The sequence below is a fragment of the Primulina tabacum genome, chromosome 9, assembly GCF_025594145.1.
Source record: "Primulina tabacum isolate GXHZ01 chromosome 9, ASM2559414v2, whole genome shotgun sequence".
Classification (NCBI taxonomy): Eukaryota; Viridiplantae; Streptophyta; class Magnoliopsida; order Lamiales; family Gesneriaceae; genus Primulina; species Primulina tabacum.
In genome coordinates, this window is record NC_134558.1 from 12,937,323 (window position 1) to 12,961,673 (window position 24,351).

Genomic DNA, 24,351 nt, shown 5'->3' on the forward strand with positions numbered 1-24,351 from the left:
CGATATTATATCGGTGTGGATAGAATTAGAGTTCCTTCTATTACTGGTGATCGATACCATATCGGTGTGGATAGAATCAGGCCTTTTTCTATTTCTGGTGATCGATACCTTATCGACGTGGATAGAACTGGAGTCTTTTCTATTACTGTTGGTCGATATAGGAATGCCAACTTCTGGAAACCGGGATCCCTAGACTAGGATTGAGTTTAGTCTAAATTTTGTAGCTACGAGTATTGTCGACAGCTTATATTAGTTATGTTTCAGATTTTGATACATATTGCTGTTACCTGTTACATGCTTTATATTTGTTTATATGATTGCATGTTTCGTTGATTTATACTGGGATTATATTCTCACCGGAATTATCCGGCTGTTGTCTTGTCTGTATGTGTACAAGACAATAGGTGGGACAGGTTCAGGGTCACGGAGATAAAGATAGAGATCGTGATTAGAGTGGCGGCTCCAGACTTGGATTAAAGATAGGGTTGGACACTTGATATTAGCTGTTAAACCTTAATTAAATAAATGTATGTGGTACAGAATTGGTACTTTTATATACTGATATGTATATATGTTTTTATGTCACTACGTTCCGCATTATGTTAAAAAAAAAAAATTAGACCCTATTTATTATAATTGATTAATTAGTCCCAATGATGATTAAGAACATGATTAGCGTCCGGGTCCCCACAACAGGTGGTATCAGAGCGATAGATCTTTTAGACTGAGATAGGAGCTAGTGAGCGGGGTAGATTTAGGTTTTCTTTCCTGCTTCTGATTGCTAGCATGAATTCCTGTTTTAATACATGTTTGCCTGAATATCTGATTTTGATATGGTGTTGTGTATTATTTGGAATGGATCAGCTGTAAGATGATCCGAGGAGGATTGAAACTGATATGTGGTAGTTGGAATTACTAACCTCCTTGATTATCAGATATGCCTCCGAGAAGAGTACCAGAACAGGGTAAGACTTCAAATCCTCCCATGGATGTGACAGCTACTCCTATGGAGAAATTGCTAAAAAGGTTTCAGTCATTCCATCCACCGACGTTGAAGGGTACGGAGAATTCCGTGGAATGTGAGAGTTTGTTGGACGATATTGAAATGATGCTCGAATCTTTGGAGTATACTGATGAGAAGAGGGTGAAACTGATCCGACATCAGTTGCATGACGTTGCCAAAAACTGGTGGATCATAACGAAATGGGCATTGGAACAACGAGGTATGGCCATTACCTGGAATGTGTTTAAGGCTGAATTTTATCAATGGTTCTTTCCAGTTTCATATAGGAAGGACAAGGGAGCCGAGTTCGCCAAATTGAGACAGGGCCAACTAAATATAAAGGAATACGTGGCCAAGTTCTCTACTCTGCTCCGATTTGCTCCTCATGTGGCTGAACATGATGAGGCCAATGCGGACCAGTTCATAAATGGCCTAAATCCTGAAATCTTTACCTTGGTGAATACCGGGAGGCCAAACAATTTCACCGATGCCTTGAACCTAGCCAAGGGAGCCGAAGCCGGTTTAATGAGACAGAGAGAGGCTTCGTTTGTGCCTTCAGCACCGAGATCACAGATGCCTCCACCAGCTCCCCGATTTGAGAGCGGCAGTGGTAGTGGGAAGAAAGACTTCCTAAAAGCTAAGGGGAAGAAATTCAAGAAAGCTGGAAGTAGCTCATCCAGTTCGAGTGGCTCTAGACAGACTGGTCAGGGCCAGAGTTATACAGGACCCTACTGTAGCACTTGTGGAGGGAAGCATTCCACCGAGCAGTGCCGAGAAGTGTTCGGCAACTGCCGTATTTGTAAGCAACAGGGACACTTCGCCCGAGTGTGTCCCCAGAGAGGTGCCCAGGGATCCCAGGCCGCTGAGTCGTCTGGATCAGTGGCTCCAACAGGAAGACGATCTTGTGCCGTTCATTCGTTTCAGCCAGCACCGTCTACTCAGTCACAGCAGAGGACAGGAGGGAGCCAGAAAGCGAGCCAGCCTCCTAGACAGCAGGCCCGACTATTTGCTTTGACTGAGGAGCAGGCACAGGATGCACCTGATGATGTCGTGGCAGGTAACTGTTTTATTTCTAGTTATCCTGCATATGTATTGATTGATACTTGGTGCATCGCATAATTTTATTTCTGAGAGGTTTGCATTGAGTCATGCATTACCTATTGAGTCATTGTCTGCAGTAGTGTCTGTTTCTTCTCCGTTAGGGACAGGTTTGATGTCAGTGAAATCTGTTAAATATAGTATACTGCAGTATGATGGGCATGAGATTGAGTTGGACTGTATTGTGCTTGGAATATCTGATTTGATTGTATTATCGGTATCGATACGTTGACCAAGTACAGGGCTACAGTCGATTGTTTCCACAAAATTGTCCGATTCAGACCTGAGATGGCTGAGGAGTGGAAATTTTATGGTAAGGGTTCTCGTGCACGAATTTCGTTGATATCTGCCATGAATATGACTCGATTGTTGCAGAAAGGAGCGGATGGATTCCTGGTTTATTCAGTTGATTTACTGAAATCGAGTCCATCATTGGCAGATTTGCCAGTGGTGTGCGAGTTTGCTGATGTCTTTCCAGATGAGATTCCTGGATTGCCTCCGATGCGAGAGATCGATTTCCATATTGAGTTGATGCCAGGAACAGTTCCGATTTCGAGAGCTCCATACCGAATGGCACCGATCGAGTTGAAAGAGTTGAAAGAACAGTTGGAGGACTTACTGACCAAGGGGTATATCAGACCGAGTGTATCTCTTTGGGGTGCTCCAGTACTGTTCGTGAGGAAGAAAGACGGGTCGATGAGACTTTGTATCGACTACCGGCAACTGAACAAGGCAACGGTAAAGAATAAATATCCATTGCCTCGTATTGATGATTTATTTGATCAGTTGCAAGGTTCTTCGGTGTATTCCAAGATCGATCTGAGATCTGGATACCATCAATTGAGAGTCAGGGAGTCTGATATCTCAAAGACAGAATTCAGAACCAGGTATGGACATTATGAGTTTATTGTCATGCCTTTTGGGTTAACGAATGCACCGGCGGTATTTATGGGATTAATGAACCGCGTCTTTCAGAACTATTTGGATGATTTTGTTATCATATTCATTGATGATATATTGATTTATTCAAAGAATATGATTGAGCATGCTGATCATCTGAGGACTGTGTTAAGAATTTTGAGGGCGGAGAAACTATATACTAAATTGTCGAAATGCGAGTTCTGGTTGAAACAGGTGGTATTTCTGGGGCATATTATATCCGGAGACGGGATATCAGTTGATCCCAGTAAGGTTGAGGCAGTGATTTCGTGGCCGAGACCGACATCTGTACCAGAGATACGCAGTTTTATGGGTTTGGCAGGATATTATCGCCGATTTATTAAAGATTTTTTGAGTATTTCCAAATCGATTACACAGTTGACTCAGAAAAATGCTCCGTTTGTTTGGTCTGAGGAATGTGAGACCAGTTTTCTTGAATTGAAGAAGAGATTCACCAGTGCGCCTGTGTTGACGATTCCTTCAGGTACTGGTGACTTTGTGATTTGCTGTGATGCATCTCACCGAGGATTGGGTTGTGTGTTGATGCAGCGAGGACATGTTATCGCTTATGCCTCGAGACAATTGAAGCCCCATGAATCTCGTTACCCAATTCATGATCTTGAATTGGCAGCCATAGTTTTTGCTTTGAAGATATGGCGACATTACCTCTACGGTGAGAAATTCGAAATCTATTCTGATCATAAAAGCTTGAAATATCTGTTTTCACAGTCTGAATTGAATATGAGGCAGCGAAGATGGCTTGATTTGCTAAAGGATTTCGATTGTGAAATCAAATACTATCCAGGAAAGTCTAATGCAGCAGCCGATGCACTGAGTCGAAAGATATGTTCTTTATCCTTATCGACGATAGGTGTCTCAAATTTAATAGAAGACTGCTGTTTGTCTGGATTAGTATTTGAGACAGATCGGAGACCTATGAGATTATATACTATGCAAGCTGAACCAGAGCTGATTTTGAAAATTAAAGCAGCTCAGAAAGTTGATCAGAATATACAGAAGTCGATTGCTATGGTTAAAGCTGGACATCGATCGGAATATCAGGTTCAAAATGGTATTTTGTATGTGAATAATCGTCTTGTTGTGCCGAATGTTTCAGATTTAAGACAACGAATACTGTCAGAAGCGCACAACAGTCGTTTTAGCATTCATCCTGGTGGTAGGAAAATGTACAATGATTTAAAGACACAATACTGGTGGAAACAAATGAAATCTGATGTGACTGAATTTGTATCCAAGTGTCTGAATTTCCAACAGGTGAAAGCTGAGAGGAAGAAACCAGGAGGATTGTTGCAGAGTTTGTCGATTCCTGAATGGAAATGGGATCACATTTCCATGGATTTTGTGACGCAGTTACCGAGATCCTCCCGAGGTTGTAATGCGATTTGGGTCGTGATTGATCGATTGACAAAATCCGCATGCTTTATTCCATACAAGATGACCTATAGATATGATCAGACGGCCGATATCTACGTCAAGGAAGTGGTTAGACTGCACGAGTGCCGAAGTCGATTGTTTCAGACCGAGATCCTCGATTTACTTCACACTTTTGGCAGAGTTTGCAGCAAGCTCTTGGTACAAATTTACATCTGAGTACCGCATATCATCCTCAGACTGATGGACAGTCAGAACGAACGATTCAGACATTGGAAGATATGCTGAGAGCTGTGGTGCTTGATTTTAGCACTAATTGGTAAGATGCGTTGCCTCTTTGCGAGTTTTCGTACAACAATATCTATCAAACGAGTATTGAGATGGCACCATTTGAAGCGTTGTACGGAAAGAAGTGTCGATCCCCTCTCTATTGGGATGATATCTCTGAAGTTCCGGAAACTGGACCTGATATGATCAGAGATATGACTGAAAAAGTGAAATTGATTCAGAAGAAAATGAAGGCAGCCCAGGACAGACAAGCTAAATATGCCAACCTTCGGCGACGATCGTTGGTATTTGAAGCAGGAGACCGAGTGTTCCTGAAGATCTTTCCTTTCAGAGGTGTGGTCCGATTTGGGAAGAAAGGGAAGTTGTCTCCACGATACGTGGGTCCTTATGAGATTCTTGAAAAGATAGGAGATCGTGCCTATCGATTAGCATTACCGCCTTCATTATCTGGAATACATGATGTCTTTCATGTATCAATGCTGCTGTGGGGACCCGGGCTCTAACTCAGTTCTTTTCGGGATTAATTGGATCTTTATTCAAAATGTGGGTCAAATTTTCGCTTTTTAACATTAATTCAAATGTAAATACTAAGCATAATATCTTTCTTTATTTAATTACAACACATATAATATACATGTCATGTTTTACTACAAACACATCACTAATGTTTAATACAAACCATAAACTACGAGTAGTACAAATCTAGTACAATATCACTAGTGATCTTCTGCGCCCGTAGTCACCACGCTATCTTGATCTCATCTCTGACGTGACCCAGATACTTCCCCACCTGTTGTTATGCACACATACAGACATAACAACAGCCGGAAACTCCGGTGAGAACAAATCCCAGTATAAAACATGTATACATGCTGATACGAAATCATAAATCATGCATGAAAGCAATAACAATGGCTCCATAGTCAATGAAACCGATCTGTCTAAACATGCAATTCAAATCAAATCATGTCTCGACTCGAATCGACTCTACTCTAGGGATCCCGGTGTGAATAAGACGTCAATGGCTGTCACCTACCCTCTCAATCGGGGTAACTGTACGTCTTATTCCTAGACTTCGGTCATGTCTGTATCGAATGTCTACAATCGGAGTGAATCTGATCCGAAGCGTCGTTACCACCGAACATTTAGTTTGGCAAGTCTGCCAATGACTCTCCTATCTCAAAGGCTTGAATATAAATCCATAAACAAATCAAATTCATATCAAAAGATAAACAACAATTCTAGTATGTGATTTGGTTGGGAAACTCAAATTGAATCTCATTTGAGTTGTGTCTTCCCCAAACAAACATGAATTATACCTTTCGTCGCACAATCTGTGTCGTAGTCAAAGTCTCGAAGACGAATCTGTCAATACCAAATCTGAAATGGAAATGTTGATACATATTCTATCAATCTCTAATCTCAATCAACACATATCCAATTCAATACTTAACCTCGGTATCATTTGACGGCATAACGACGTAATTTCTCAATACCGGTCAATCCAACTCCCACATATATCAATAATTCATAGGTCTCAACTCATAATCATCATCATAAGCATTTGATAGTACTCAAAATCTGCACAAGTTAACTCTAAACATGCTGGAAAATAGTTACAATAGCATACAACGTCCGTTCTTCGATCCGATTGTGTATATACTATGCTCAATATGTCAAGAACACGATATAACCATCATATTATAATTCTTTCAACATATGGAATCTAAATCATGCTGAAATTTAACCAACTTACATCCTTAGATAGCTCTTGATACAAGGAACACAAATCTATGCTTGTATTGAAGTTTGGATGAGTATATTTTGCACAACTTCAAGTCTAAGTGAAAGAAACCTTTCACTTCTTTTGGAAGAGCTCTCGATTCTCTCCATCAAGTCTGAAGAAACAATGACTCAGCCCAAGTGTATATATATATATGCCATGTGTCAACATAAGAATCAAGGGTGGCTTTCTCGCACAGGGTACCGCGGGTGCGCTTCTCCCGGACCGCGGGTGCGCTTAACTCTCGGCAACCCTATCAATATCCTAGCATCGCCGACCTCGGGTGCGGTCTGGTTTGCACCGCGGGTGCGGTAGTACTACTGTAGCAGCACCGCGGGTGCGCTGCTTCTGGACCGCGGGTGCGGTGACCCTACTGTAAAAATGGACAACTTTCTGCCCATCCACAGCGGGTGCGGTGCTTCTCTAGGCACGGGTGCGGTCTCTTTCTTCAAGCAACACTTCATCTTTTCATTTTATCCACATACAATCTAGGGCATTACAGCTGTGGAAGTATCTCCCTGGTGATTCACATGTTATTCAACCAGACGAGGCTGAGCTTGATGAGTCTCTGAGTTATATTGAGAAACCGGTTCAGATTATTGATTGTAAAGAAAAGCAACTCAGAACGAAGACCATTCCACTTGTGAAAGTACAATGGACTCGTCATGGCATTGAAGAAGCCACTTGGGAGACTGAATCATATATGAGACAAGAATTCCCAGCATTATTTCACTGATGTAAATTTCTGTTCAGTTTTATTATATACCTTCTTATTGATATGATGGATTTCCTGTGATTTCGGGGACGAAATCATATCTTAGGGGGGGAGAAATGTAATGCCCGGAAATTTAATCCTAGTAATCTGTAATTATGGATTTATAATTTGATATGATTATGAAAGGATTAACCGAGACACAATTTGAAGTAACGTGTGATAATTTATGTGCGAGGACAGTGCCTCTCGCGCACGTGCGCGACGTGATGCGCGCCCATGCGCCAAATGGGCAGAAGACCTCGCGCATATGCGCGAGCTGCACAGGTCGAGTCCAGAGAGCCTCGCGCATATGCGCGGAATTGAGGCGCGCATATGCTCGAGCGGCTGGGAAGACACGCGCCGAGACATACTGTCTCGCGCATATGTGCCAAGAAGGGTCGCGCATATGCGCGAGACGTGTTGCGCGTAGAGTTCGCCATTTGCCTGATGCATGCATGATTGTATATATATATATATATATACAAACGTTTAATCCTTCAAAAACGAAAAAGTCGAAGGAAACTTTGAAGAAAATAGTCCGTGAATCTTAGGATCGCGATTGTGCAAAATCCGTCCGTCTGATTTTAAATCCGACTTCGGTACTGTAATCCTATCGACGTAGGCTACAACTGGACGTAAGTTTTGCTACGTTTTGACATGTTTTGAAATTATGCTATTGTCAGAATTGAATAGGATTCATATATGATGTTCTTGACATGTTAGACGTCATAGAATCGAAGTCAGATTGAGAAACGGACTGATTATGAAATTGTTATGAATTTTTAGGGTATATTGATTTATACCGGACAAAATTGAATTACGATTGGATTACGGATTGTATTGGATATTTGTTATGGATTGTAACTATTATCTGGTGATGTTGTATTGATGGGGATATTGAAATTGTACCGTTATACCGTTGATTTGAATTAAATCCAGCTTAATCAGATTCAGTGTTGAATTGAGAATTGAATATTGATATTATGATTCTCAATATATCGTTTCAGATCTACAAAGACAGTCTTGAGTTAAGAACTGAGATTGCTTCAGACCGTGACTACAAACGAAAGGTATAAGTCAATGTGGTATCGGGAGATCGACTTAAGTCGGTTTAGACTTGAGTTTCCCTAAATCACATACTTTACTTTATTGCATTGATATTTGCGTTGATTTGATCGATGTACTTGTTTTCTTGATTAATAGATAACAGGTATTAGACGAGTAATCTTGTGACAGAAGTGCCTGATAGTGGCGGGATCGCCACAGGCACATTGCACGATGTCACAAGATAGTGTATTGGCGATAGGGCCAAAGTCTGTCACCGGATGATTGGCTATCGATGTGGATAGAATTTGGGTTTCTTCTATTACTGTTGATCGATGTCATATCGGTGTGGATAGAATTGGAGCTTCTTCTATTATTGGTGATCGATATTATATCGGTGTGGATAGAATTAGAGTTCCTTCTATTACTGGTGATCGATACCATATCGGTGTGGATAGAATCAGGCCTTTTTCTATTTCTACTGATCGATACCTTATCGACGTGGATAGAACTGGAGTCTTTTCTATTACTGTTGGTCGATATAGGAATGCCAACTTCTGGAAACCGGGATCCCTAGACTAGGATTGAGTCTAGTCTAAATTGTGTAGCTACGAGTATTGTCGACAGTTGATATTAGTTATGTTTTTCAGATTTTGATACATATTGCTGTTACCTGTTACATGCTTTATATTTGTTTATATGATTGCATGTTTCGTTGATTTATACTGGGATTATATTCTCACCGGAATTATCCGGTTGTTGTCTTGTCTGTATGTGTACATGACAACAGGTGGGACAGGTTCAGGGTCACGGAGATAAAGAGAGAGATCGTGATTAGAGTGGCGGCTCCGGACTTGGATTAGAGATAGGGTTGGACACTTGATATTAGCTGTTAAACCTTAATTAAATAAATGTATGTGGTACAAAATTGATACTTGTATATACTGAGATGTATATATGTTTTTATGTCACTACGTTCCGCATTATGTTAAAAAAAAAAATTAGACCCTATTTATTATAATTGATTAATTAGTCCCAATGATGATTAAGAACATGATTAGCGTCCGGGTCCCCACAGGTTTGTAAAAGATTTTAGCACACTGGCTGCACCGATGACGGCGGTGATTAAGAAGAACGTTCCATTTCATTGGTACGAGGAGCAAGAGAAATCTTTTAATATTATTAAACAAAAAATTAATTAATGCGCCTTTACTTGTTTTGCCTAATTTTTCTAATACTTTTGAAATTGAATGTGATGCTTCAGGTGTAGGTATTGGTGGTGTTTTGATGCAAGGAGGATGACCAGTGGCGTACTTTAGTGAGAAACTCAATGGAGCAGCGCTGAACTATCCAACGTATGACAAGGAGTTGTACGCGCTTGTGAGGACTTTGGAGATGTGGCAACACTACTTGAGGCCCAAGGAGTTTGTGATCCATACCGATCATGAGTCTCTAAAGTACCTTAGGGGACAACAGAAACTGAACAAGCGGCATGCCAAGTGGGTGGCATTCATAGGGACATTTCTCTACATAATCAAATACAAACAAGGTAAGGATAATGTAGTGGCCAACGCACTATCACGGAGGTACGTACTAATCTCTACCTTGGATTCGAAAATCTTTGGATTTGAGCATGTGAAAGAGTTATATTTGTTGGATGAGGATTTTAAGGAGATATTTGAAACATGTATGCATGGTCCACATGATAAATTTTATTTGCATAATGGTTTTTTGTTTAGAGAAGATAGATTGTGCATTCCTTAGTCATCGATTCGTGAATTATTTGTGAGGGAGGCACATGGTGGTGGTTTGATGGGGCACTTTGGTGTGGCTAAAACTTTGAGTTGTTTGCATGAGCATTTTTATTGGTCACATATGAAACGTGATGTTGAACGTGTTTGTGAAAAATGCATTACTTGTAGACAAGCAAAGTCTAGAACACAACCACATGGCTTGTATACACCACTTCCTGTTCCTAGTGAACCTCAGATTGATATTTCTATGAATTTTGTTTTAGGTTTGCCGAGGACTAAGAAGGGGAGAGATTCAATATTTGTTGTTGTTGATAGATTTTCTAAGATGGCACATTTTATTGCTTGTAACAAAACTGATGATGCATCAAACATTGCGGATTTGTTCTTTAAGGAAGTCGTTAGGTTGCATGGTATGCCTAGGACAATTGTATCTGACCGTGATGTTAAATTTTTGAGTTACTTTTGGAAAACTTTGTGTGCTAAACTTGGCACTAAACTGATGTTTTCTACTACATGTCATCCACAAATGGATGGAAAAACGGAAGTTGTTAATAGAACTCTAGGAACACTTTTGCGTGCTATACTAAAAAAGAACTTGAAAAATTGGGAAGAATGTTTGTCATTTGTTGAGTTTTCTTATAACCGTAGCGTGCATTCTACTACGAATTATTCACCATTTGAGATTGTTTATGGTTTTAATCCTTTAACTCCTTTGGATTTGATGTCTTTGTCCTGTGAGTGAAAGGTTGAACATGGATGGGAAAACGAAAGCTGAATTCGTTAAAAGTTTGCATGAGAAGGTCAAGGATAACATCGAGAAGAAGAATTTACAATACACGAAGCAAGCCAATAAGGGGAGGAAAAAGATGGTTTTTGAAAAGGGAGATTGGGTGTGGTTGCACTTGAGGAAGGAAAGATTTCCAGAAAAACGACGTTCGAAGCTCTTACCTAGGGGTGATGGACCATTTCAAGTGATTGAAAAGATCAACGACAATGCCTACAAATTAGATCTACCAGGTGAGTACAATGTTAGTGCTACTTTTAATGTTAGTGATTTTTCCTTGTTTGATGTAGGAGATGATCCAGATTTGAGGACAAATCCTTTTCAAGAAGGGGAGAATGATGCAAACGTGGTTGATCAAGCACCAAAAAAAACATGGGAGTCGTTGGAGTTGCCCGAAGGACCTATAACGAGGGGACGTAGCAAGAAGTTTAAAGAAGCACTTCAAGGATTCATGATGAGCTACCAAAAAGGACTCACAAGTTGGATGTCTAAAATAAAAGAGCTTGGGGAACATGGACACAACAATGCGCACCAGCACAGGATCTCGTGCAACCGCGCGCAAATGGGCAGCAGGTGACGCGCACCCGCGCCACATTTTGCGCGGCCGCGCGCATGGCGCGCGCGCCATCGCGCGAGTTCCGGCGCGGCCGCGCGCCGGGTGTTGCATGAAGGCAGTATAGCGCGCGACCTCACGCATGATCCGGCGCTACCGCGCGCCCAGGGAAGAAAATAAGGCAGTATGCTGCGCGCCCCAGCGCGAGATCTCGCGCCAACGCGCGCACTTCCGTGTCAAATTTGCTTATCTTATTTAAGCCTTTTCACACAAATTTCTTGTTATTTTATTGTATTTATATGCATTGTATCAAGGTTGAACGAAATAATTGAATGATATATCAAAGTTCTTGAGAATTCTCTCAACTTTACAAGGCAAAAACTTTGTCTTAAAAAAATCAAATCAAACTTATCAAAGATTGCATCTTTGTGGCGTTTGTCGATTGTTTTTCGCTTGGATTGTCAAAACAAGATCTTTGAAGGTTCGTTTGAAATTCAATTGTTTTATCGTTGATATTTGTTGCTAAGTTTTAATAACTTAGAGGTGAATATCACAAACCATTACTTGTTTCAAAAGATCGGGACAACAAATCGATCCTTGTTTGTTATTGAGTCGAGGGTGCGATTTCGATAATCGTGTTTGCTTATCATTCTTACGAGGTTTCGCATCACTTATTCACAAGGGGTGTCAGGCTTTCGTGGCCGGTATTATTTTTGCACCTGACGTACCCACTCCGTCGATATCTGATGTGCCAATGGTCAGAGATTTTTTTGACGTTTTTCTAGATGACGTCACAGGCCTTCCACCAGAGAGAGAGGTGGAGTTTGCTATTGATCTTGTGCCAGGCACTGTGCCAATTTCTAAGGCACCGTACCGACTAGCTCCAGCTGAGATGTTAGAGCTCAAACAGCATATTCAGGAGCTTCTTGACAAGGAATTCATTCGCCCTAGTTTCTCACCATGGGGCGTACCAGTACTCTTCATAAACAAAAAGGATGGGAGCATGAGGTTGTGTATTGATTACTGAGAACTGAACAAGGTGACAAACAAGAATAAATACCCACTTCCAAGGATCGAGGATTTGTTTGATCAGTTCCAGGGAGCTACAGTGTTCTCTAAGATAGATCTTTGATCTGGGTATCATCAGTTGAAGGTAAAGGATGCAGATGTTCATAAAACAGCCTCTAGGACTTGATATGGGCATTGTGAGTTCTTAGTTATGCCATTCGGACTGACGAATGCTCCAGCGATTTTTATGAACTTGATGAACCGAGTATTCCAGCCCTACCTAGATTAGTTCGTCACAGTGTTCATTGACGAAATTCTCATTTACTCAAAGAGCAATGAGGAGCACAGTCAGCATTTGGGTACAGTTTTGCAGGTCTTTCAGAGTCGCAAGTTGTTTGCAAAATTCAGTAAGTGTGAAATTTGGTTGGAGAAGATAGCGTTTTTGGGTCATGTAATTTCTAGCAGTGGCATTGAGGTGGATCCAACTAAGTAGCAGCGGTTAAGGAATGTGTAATGCCCAAGATTATAGTTGATATTTTTGAGTTATCTCATATTATGAATAAGGGAATGGAAGAACAGACATGGAGAGGCGACGTTGCAATTCGAGTTTTGGTGGTACAGTAGAGTCAGTGCACCCGCGCCATAAAAGTGACCACACCTGCGGTGTTGGGACAGAGAGGGCAACGCACCCGCGGTCAAAAATGCAACGCACCCGCGGTCGTGTCTTCTGAATTTGTGGAAGTATTACAGTACGCTCAGCGCACCCGCGGTGCAGAATAAGCGCAACCGCGGTGTGACGTGCGGGATAAAGAATGAAACCATGTGTGCCTTGCCATGCAATATAGATGCTGAGTCTTCATTCTTCACCTTTGCAATTACAGAAACGAGGCAAAACTCCCATGAAAGGTTCAAAGTTCCTTCTATCTTAGAATTTAGCTTGTGCAAGATCCGGCCAACCGAATTTGAATCCGAGTCTATATTTGTGCTCCTCTCATCACCGGCTACGAAAGGATGTAAGTTTTACCCCATTTCAGCATGTTTCGAAATTGATATATGGAAGGAAGTATAATTTGAACTCTAAAATATGTTTTTGAGATTACGAGATACGTATATTTGAAACTGGATCGAAGAAATGTTACCATATATGATTATTACAATGTTTCAGCGTATATGTGTATGAGATTATGCAGATTTCACCATAGTAGATGTATTATGATGAGAATTAGGAGCTATTGTTATTGATTATTAATGTTTGAGTTGACCGGTATCGCGAGATTACGCCGTTATGCCGTTGAAATATACCGAGATTGAATATTGATCCGTAGGTGTATTCCTTTGGGTTGGAGATTGATATGGTACATGTCATAAATATCATTTCAGATTGTATTGACAGAGTTGATATCGAGATTGCAAGACATCGACTTGTTCAAACCGAGACTTCGACGAGAAAGGCATAATTCAATGTTTGATTGGGGAGATATAACTCGAATCAGATCCGGTTTGAGTTTCCCACAAATCACATACTAGATTTCTATACCTTGTTATGTTGTGCTTTATATTGATTATATACAAGCATTGAAATAGGAGAGTCATTGGCATATATGCCAAGTTTCTTGACGTTCGGTGGTATCAAAGCATAGGAGAAGATCGACTCCGATTATAGATATTTGATACAGACAGGGCCGAAGTCTAGGAATAAGACGTACTGCCACCCCGATTGGGAGAGTAGGTGGGAGACTTGTTACGTCTTATTCACACCGGGATCCCTAGACTTAGATACGAGTCGAGTCAAAGATATGAGTTTGATTTAAGTTGCTTGCCTTATATTGATTATGTTTCATAGACTATGGGACGTCATGCTATTGATTACACTCATAATAGTATATTCATAATTTATATTATGTATATGCATGTGTACATGTTTTATACTGGGATTTGTTCTCATCGGAGTTTCCGGCTGTTGTTGTGTCTGTATGTGTGCATGACAACAGGTGAGACAGGATCAGGGTCGAGACAAAGATGAGAGATCGAGATAGCGTGGTGATTACGGGCGTAGAAGATGGACTAGTAGTTTTTACATTTGATATGTAATGTGTTTCAAACACTAGTTTGTTTAAGAATGAAATGGAACAAGACTTATATTTATGTTGGTTGAAATAAAATAGAGTTATTATGTGTGTATGATTTATATACACTGGTTTATGTTGTTAAAAGAAATTTTTTTTTTATGACCCACATTTTCTAGCAAATATCCAATTAATCCCAAAGACAATTGAGTTAGAGCCCGGGTCCCCACAACAGGTGGTATCAGAGCGATAGATCCTTTAGATTGAGATAGAATAGAATGAGCGGGGGGGTAGATTGAATTTTCTTCTTTGCTTTTATTGTGCTATCATGATTTATTGCTTTCACTATTACATGTTATATTGTTATCTGAGTTGATTACAACATATAATCGCAAAGATTGAATCAGAACCGATTCTGGATCAGAGGTATATGACCAGAGGAGGACTGATACAGATTGTATAGATTGTGTACTAATTCGTTTGATAATTAGATATGCCTCCTCGACGAGTACCGCAACCAGTAGTAGGTCGGGCACCAGAACAGGGCAGTACCTCCAATGATCCGATGGATGTGACCGCTACACCGATGGAGACTTTGCTGAAATGGTTTCAGTCGTTTCGACCACCGACTCTGAAGGGCACAGAAAATTCAGTTGAGTGTGAAAGTTGGCTCGATGACATCGAGATGCTATTTGAGTCTCTTGACTACACTGACGAGCGACGAGTTAAACTTATTGGGCATCAACTGCAAGAAGTTGCAAAGAACTGGTGGCTTACCACGAAGAAAGCATTGGAGCATCGTGGCACAGAGATCACTTGGAAAGTTTTTAAAGCAGAGTTTTATCAACGCTTCTTTCCCGTGTCCTACCGAAAAGACAAAGGTGCTGAATTTGCAAATTTGAAATAGGGACAGTTAAACATCGAAGAATATGTGGCAAAGTTCTCTACATTGCTCCGATTTGCTCCTCACGTGGCAGAGAATGAGGCTATTGCAGATCAGTTTATCAATGGCTTGAATCCGGATATCTTTACCTTGGTGAATACCGGTAGACCCAACAACTTTGCTGATGCGTTGAATCGTGCCAAGGGGGCAGAAGCTGGATTGCTTAGGCAACGAAGCACTTCCTATGTCGCTCCGACTCCTAGACCGCCACAATCCTCAATTCAACCCCCTCCCAGATTTGAGAGCGGTGGTAGCAGCAGCGGGAGAAAAGACCAGCTGAAAGCAAAGGGAAAACAGTTCAAGAGATCAGGGAGCAATTCGTCGAGCTCCAGTGGATCACGACAGAGAGGTCCTGGTCAGAGTACAGAGTATACAAGTGTGTAATGCAGTTCTTGTGGAGGCCGACATGCCACAGAGCAGTGTCAGGGTGTTATGGGACGCTGCAATATCTGCAAACAGCAAGGACATTTTGCCAGAGTCTGTCCACAGAAAGGGGTACAACAAGCTCAGAGTGTAGGAGCATCTGGTTCAGTAACCCAGCCTGAGAGGCAAGCTTCATTTGTTCATTCATTTCAGCCAACCCCTACACAGACCCAGCCCAGAGCCAGAGGTAGCCAGACAGTGAGCCAACCTCCCAGACAGCAGGCTCGAGTATTTGCACTAACAGAAGAACAATCCCAAGATGTACCAGACGATGTGATCGCAGGTAACTGTTTTCTTTGCGGTTATCCTGCTTATGTATTGATAGATACAGGTGCATCTCAAATATTCATTTCTGAGCGCTTTGCATTGATGCATGCTTTACATGTCGAGTCATTATCTGCTGTAGTATCGATTTCTTCTCCTTTGGGGAGTGGTTTGATATCAGTGACATCGGTTAGATATTGCATGCTACAGTTTGAGGATCACGAGATTGATTTAGATTGCATTGTACTTGGATTGTCTGATTTTGATTGTATTGTTGGAATCGATATGCTAACCAAGTACAGAGCCACTGCAGATTGTTTCCAGAAGATTGTCAGATTCAGACCAGAAATGGCTGATGAGTGGAAATTCTACGGTAAGGGTTCCAGAGCTCGGATTCCCTTGATATCCGTGTTGTCTATGAGTCGATTGTTGCAGAAAAGAGCAGAAGGGTTCCTTGTATATTCAGTAGATCTACTGAAATCGAGCCCAGCATTGGCAGATATGCCAGTGGTGTGCGAGTTTGCGAATGTATTCCCAGATGAGATTCCAGGGTTACCTCTAGTCCGAGAGGTAGATTTCAGTATTGATCTTCTACCAGGTACCGTTCCTATATCTTGAGCTCCCTATAGAATGGCGCCTGTTGAATTGAAAGAATTGAAGGAACAGCTCGAAGATTTATTGGCCAAGGATTATATTAGACCGAGTGTATCTCCTTGGGGTGCTCCGGTACTTTTTGTCCAGAAGAAAGACGGTTCAATGAGATTGTGTATTGATTATCGATAATTGAATAAAGCGACAGTAAAGAACAAATATCCCTTGCCTCGCATCGCCGATTTATTGGATCAGTTGCAGGGATCCTCTGTCTATTCCAAGATCGATCTAAGATCTAGATATCACCAGCTGAGAGTTCGAGATGTTGATATACCGAAGACAGCATTCCGAACCAGGTATGGACATTATGAGTTTATCGTCATGCCTTTCGGTTTAACGAATGCTCCAGCGTTGTTTATGGGATTGATGAATCGTGTCTTTGAGAAATATCTGGATGACTTTGTGATTGTTTTTATTGATGATATTTTGGTTTATTCTAAGAATATGATTGAGAATGCCGGACATTTAAGAACTGTGTTGCAAACGTTGAGAAATGAGAAATTATATGCTAAACTGTCAAAGTGTGAGTTCTGGCTGAGACAGGTTGTCTTTTTGGGGCATATCATATCTGGAGACGGTATTTCTGTCGATCCAAGTAAAGTTGAAGCTGTGATTAGTTGGCCTAGACCGACATCAGCACCAGAAATACGCAGTTTCATGGGTTTGGCAGGGTACTATCGACGATTTATTAAAGATTTTTCCAGTATTGCGAAGCCGATTACCCAGTTAACACAGAAAAATGCGTCATTTGTATGGTCTGAAGCCTGTGAGTCTAGCTTCTTAGAGTTAAAGAAACGACTGACCAGTGCTCCGGTGTTGACGATACCTTCAGGTACGGGTGATTTCGTTGTATATTGTGATGCATCCCACAGAGGGCTAGGATGTATTCTTATGCAGCGAGGACATGTGAATGCATATGCCTCGAGACAGTTGAAGCCTCACGAGATTCGTTACCCAATTCATGATCTTGAATTGGCGGCCATTGTGTTTGCACTAAAGATATGGCGACACTATCTCTACGGCGAGAAGTTTGAAATCTATTCTGATCAGAAAAGCCTGAAATACCTGTTTTCTCAGTCAGAGTTGAATATGAGACAGCGTAGATGGCTCGATTTGTTGAAGGACTTTGATTGTGAGATCAAGTATTATCCAGGAAAGTCTAATGCAGCAGCGGATGCCTTGAATCGAAAGATATGTTCCTTATCCTTATCGACGATAGGTGTTTCGAATTTGATTGAAGAGTGCTGTTTGTCTGGATTAGCATTTGATACAGATAGTAGACCATTGAGATTTGCTACGATTCAAGTGGAACCAAATTTGATTGTTCGCATTAAAGAAGCACAGAAAAATGATCAGAATGTTCAGAAGTCGATTGAGATGATCAGAACTGGACATCAGTCAGAATATCAGGTACATGATCATGTATTGCATGTGAATAACCGTCTCGTAGTGCCAGATGTTTCAAATTTGAGACAACAGATTTTATCAGAAGCGCACTGTAGTCGGTTGAGTATTCATCCTGGTGGAAAAAAGATGTACAATGATCTGAAAGCACAGTTTTGGTGGAAAAAGATGAAATCGGACATTGCAGAATTTTTATCTAAGTGCCTGAATTGCCAACAGGTGAAGGCCGAGAGGAAGGAACCCGGAGGTTTACTTCAGAGTTTATCTATTCCAGAATGGAAATGGGATCACATTTCCATGGATTTTGTTACGAAGTTACCACGATCATCCCGGGGTTGTGATGCGATTTGGGTCGTGATTGATAGATTGACCAAATCAGCATGCTTTATTCCGTACCGAATGACGTACTGACATGATCAGATGACAAAGATATATGTCAGAGAAGTGGTCAGATTGCATGGTGTGCCGAAATCTATTGTATCATATCGTAATCCCCGATTCACTTCACATTTCTGGCACAGTTTGCAGCAGGCTCTAGGTACGACATTGCACCTGAGTACTGCATATCATCCTCAGATAGACGGACAGTCAGAGCGGACTATCCAGACCTTAGAGGATATGCTGAGAGCTGTAGTGCTAGATTTTGGCACTAGTTGGCGAGATTCACTACCTCTTTGTGAATTCTCGTACAACAACAGCTATCAGACGAGCATCGGGATGGCACCGTTTGAAGCTTTATACGGAAAGAAGTGCAGATCTCCGCTGTATTGGGATGACATCTCAGAGGTACCAGAACTGGGGCCTAATATGATTCGTGAGATGACAGAGAAAGTAAAATTGATCCAGAAAAGAATGAAGACAGCGCATGGATAGGCAAGCCAAGTATGCGAATGTACGTCGTAGACCGTTAGTATTTGAACAAGGAGACAGAGTGTTTTTGAAGACTTCTCCATTCAAAGGCGTTGTCAGATTTGGCAAACGTGGGAAGTTGTCTCCTAGGTACATCTGTCTATACGAGATTCTTGAGAAGATTGGCGATCGTGCCTATCGACTCGCCATTCCTCTTTCTCTATCGGGGATACATGATGTCTTCCATGTATCGATGCTGCGTAGATATATGCCTGATGTTTCTCATGTCATTCAGCCTGATGAAGCCGAGCTTGACGACACTTTGAGTTATATTGAACATCCAATCTAGATTCTTGATTTGAAAGAAAAACAACTCAGAACGAAGATCATTCCGCTAGTGAAAGTCCAGTGGAGTCGTCATGGCACTGAAGAAGCAACTTAGGAGACAGAATCAGAGATGAGACAGAGATATCCAGAGTTATTTTCCTGATGTGAGTATTTATTTAGCTTTTGATTATATTGCTTCTTTTACCATCTTTGAGTGATTGCATGCGAGTTCGAGGACGAACTCATATCTAAGAGGGGGAGAATTGTAATGCCCAAGATTATAGTTGATATTTTTGAGTTATCTCATATTATGAATAAGGGAATGGAAGAACAGACATGGAGAGGCGACGTTGCAATTCGAGTTTTGGTGGTACAGTAGAGTCAGTTCACCCGCGCCATAAAATTGACCGCACCTGCGGTGTTCGGACAGAGAGGGCAACGCACCCGCGGTCAAAAATGCACCGCACCCGCGGTCGTGTCTTCTGAATTTGTGGAAGTATTACAGTAAGCTCAGCGCACCCGCGGTGTGACGTGCGGGATAAAGAATGAAACCATGTGTCCCTTGCCATGCAATATAGATGCTGAGTCTTCATTCTTCACCTTTGCAACTACAGAAACGAGGCAAAACTCCCATGAAAGGTTCAAAGTTCCTTCTATCTTAGAATTTTGCTTGTGCAAGATCCGGCCAACCGAATTTGAATCCGAGTCTATATTTGTGCTCCTCTCATCACCGGATACGAAAAGATGTAAGTTTTACCCCATTTCAGCATGTTTCGAAATTGATATATGGAAGGAAGTATAATTTGAACTCTAAAATATGTTTTTGAGGTTAGGAGATACGTATATCCGAAACTGGATCGAAGAAATGTTACCGTATATGATTATTACGATGTTTCAGCGTATATGTGTATGAGATTATGTAGATTTCAGCATAGTATATGTATTATGATGAGAATTAGAAGCTATTGTTATTGATTATTAATGTTTGAGTTGACCGGTATCGCGAGATTACGCCGTTATACCTGTCGAAATATACCGAGATTGAATATTGATCCGTAGGTGTATTTCTTTGGGTTGGAGAATGATATGGTGCATGTCATAAATATCATTTCAGATTGTATTGACAGAGTTGATATCGAGATTGCAAGACTTCGACTTGTTCAAACCGAGACTTCGACGAGAAAGGCATAATTCAATGTTTGATTGGGGAGATATAACTCGAATCAGATCCGGTTTGAGTTTCCCACAAATCACATACTAGATTTCTATACCTTGTTATGTTGTGCTTTATATTGATTATATACAAGCATTGAGATAGGAGAGTCATTGGCAGATATGCCAAGTTTCTAGACGTTCGGTGGTATCGATGCATAGGAGAAGATCGACTCCGATTGTAAATATTCGATACAGACAGGGCCGAAGTCTAGGAATAAGACGTACCGCCACCCCGATTGGGAGAGTAGGTGGGAGACTTGTTACGTCTTATTCACACCGGGATCCCTAGACTTAGATACGAGTCGAGTCAAAAATATGAGTTTGATTTAAGTTGCTTGCCTTATATTGATTATGTTTCATAGACTATGGGACGTCATGCGATTGATTACACTCATAATAGTATATTCATAATTTATATTATGTATATGCATGTGTACATGTTTTATACTGGGATTTGTTCTCACCGGAGTTTCCGGCTGTTGTTGTGTCTGTATGTGTGCATGACAACAGGTGAGACAGGATCAGGGTCGAGAAAAAGATGAGAGATCGAGATAGCGTGGTGATTACGGGCATAGAAGATAGACTAGTAGTTTTTACATTTGATATGTAATGTGTTTCAAACACTAGTTTGTTTAAGAATGAAATGGAACAAGACATATATTTATGTTGGTTGAAATAAAATAGAGTTATCATATGTGTATGATTTATATACACTTGTTTATGTTGTTAAAAGAAATTTTTTTTTCATGACCCACATTTTCTAGAAAATATCCAATTAATCCCAAAGACAATTGAGTTAGAACCTGGGTCCCCACAGAATGGGTTGAGCCGAAGAATGCGTCAGAGATCCGCAGATTCCTAGGCTTAGCAGGCTACTACAGGAAATTCATTCAGAGATTTTCTTCGATAGCAGTGCCAATAAATTCATTGACTAAGAAGAATGCTAAATTCATTTGGAGTGACGAGTGCCAGAAGAGTTTTGATACTTTGAAGCAAGCTCTTATTACAACGATAGTCTTAGCCATGCCATCAGGGCAAGGCGATTTTGTGTTGTACATCGATGCTTCTAAGCTCGGGTTAGGCGCAATTTTTATGCAGCATGGTCGGGTTATAGCTTATACCTCCAGACAGTTGAAAGTGAATGAGAAGAATTATTCGACTCATGATCTTAAGTTAGCTGCCGTTGTCTTTGCGTTGAAGATATGAAGACATTATTGGTACGGCGAGAAATGCCAGATATTTACTGATCACAAGAGTCTCAAGTATTTCTTCACGCATAAAGAGCTGAATATGAGACAAAGACTGTGGTTAGAGTAAGTGAAAGGCTACGATTGTGAAATTAGCTACCATCCAGGGAAAGCTAATGTTGTGGCAGATGCCTTGAGTAGAAAAATTGCAGCCATAACACAACTGTCAGTACAGAGATCTCTTCAGTCAGAGATTCAGAGATTTGGGTTAGAGGTTCATCCTAAGGGCAGAGCTCCTAAGCTGTCTAATCTGACAGTCCAATCTTCTTTGTTTAATCAAATCCGTAGAAGTCAGTCTTCAGATGAGCAGTTGCAGAAATGGAGACTGAAGGATGAAGCCAAGGGCAATGCACTGTACACAATGTCTGATGGTATTGTGAGGTATAGAGGAAGGATGTGGGTGCTTAGTGTTGATTTGATCAAAGAGGATATCCTGACAGAGGCACTTGCATCTCCGTATTCCATTCATCCAGGAGGTACCAAGATGTACAAAGGTTTACAGATTCTGTATTGGTGGCCAGGTATGAAGAGAGACATTCGCCGATTTTTGTCTGAATGTCTCACTTGTCAGCAGGTGAAGGCAGAGCATCAGAGGCCAGCAGGGATGCTTAAGCCACTCCCTATCCCTCAGTGGAAGTGGGAGAATATCACCATGGACTTCCTTGTTGATTTGCCTAGGTTGGTCAGAGATCCAATGCCATTGGGGTTATAGTGGATCGACTTACTAAGTCGGCACGCTTCTTGCCACTGAAGACGAATTTCTCCATGACGCAGTATGCAAAGCTCTATATCAGGGAGATAGTTCGATTGCACGGAATCCCAATTTCCATTGTGTCCGACAGGGACCCGAGGTTCACATAGTCCTTTTGGAAGAGTTTGTACGTAGCCATGGGGACGAAGTTGCTATTCAGTACAGCTTTCCACCCTAAGACAAATGGCCAGTCGGAGCGAGTGATTCAGATTTTGGAGGAATTGTTGCGAGCCTGTGTGATCGATTTCCATGGGAATTGGGAATCGAAGCTACCTCTAGTGGAGTTTACCTACAACAACGGTTTTCAGTCATCTATAGGTATGGCTCCTTACGAGGAATTGTATGGAAGGAACTGCAGATCGCCGATTCATTGGGATGAAGTCGGTGAGAGATCAGAACTTGGTCCAGAGATTGTTCAGCAGACTGCAGATGTGGTGATCAAGATCCGAGACAGGATGAAGACCGCTCAGAGTCATCAAAAGAGTTTATGCTGACAAGAGGAGAAGGGATCTTGAGTTTGCCGTAGGCGATCACATTCTCGTAAAGATAGCACCTATGAAGGGTGTTACGAGTTTTGGGAAGAGAGGCAAGCTTAGTCCGAGATTTATTGGACCGTTCGAGATTCTTGACAGAGTTGGGACACTAGCTTATCGTGTAGCCCTACTGCCGAATCTGGCCGGTGTACACAATGTGTTCCACGTCTTGATTCTGAGGAAATACTTAGCGAATCCTTCGCATGTTTTGAGCTATGAGTCGTTGCAGCTTGCTCCAGATCTGTCATATGAGGAAAGACATATCCAAATCCTATACCGAAATTAACGTAGACTTCGGAACAAAGTAACCAAACTGGTCAAAGTCCGGTGGCTAAATCAATCAATAGAGGAGGCCACTTTGGAGACCGAGGCAGATATGAGGAACCGCTACTCAGAACTGTTTGGTAAGTTTTTATTTCGAGGACGAAATTTATAAAAGTGAGGGAGGAACTATAGAGCCCAAATTCAGTACACTAAAACCCATACATTTATTAATGCATGATCTATTTAATTGCATCATTTTAAATTATTTATGTTTATCTGATGCACGTTAAATGTTTCCTTGACTTTCGTGTTTCAGGCGATTATTCGATGCGGGATCGAAGAAAAGAGACCGGCGACGATTTTGACAATTTTAAAATGTGGCATTTTATTTTAAGTTAAGAATGGGGCATTTTAAATAATTTATTTATTTTTTTATCATTTTTAAAGCCTAGTTTAATTATTAAGGAATTTTAAGATTTTAAAACTTTTAGAGTTTAGCAATTGTGTATTTTATTTTAATTAAGGGAATTGTAAATTAGTGTGGATTATTATTGTGGGTAATATTTTAATTAAGCAAAATTTTATTCCCTTAATTATTAAAAACACACACACACCAAAACTCGCGCACACACACTTTTTCCCCCACACACACACTCACGTAAAACACACACACACATATTTCTTTGTGTTTCCTCCCATTTGTTTTGAAGAAATAATTTAGGGTTCTAAGAACTTCAGCAGCCGCCCCTCTCCTCTTTGATTCTTCCAAGCGATTTCGTTGGCTTTTCTTCAAAGAAAATCACGCCACGTTCGTTTCTGATCGTCTCTCGCATATTTCCCGCTTAGGTGTTGTCGTTTCGGTAACTTTAAATATCAAAAGGCATGTATAATCTTTTGTTTCTGCATCGATCTTGTTATATTATATGTTCTTATGTTTATTATGCGTAAAATTCCATGAATGTTGTAAAACGTTTGAGCAAAAATTTGTTGGATCGGTTTTGAAACGATTTTAGA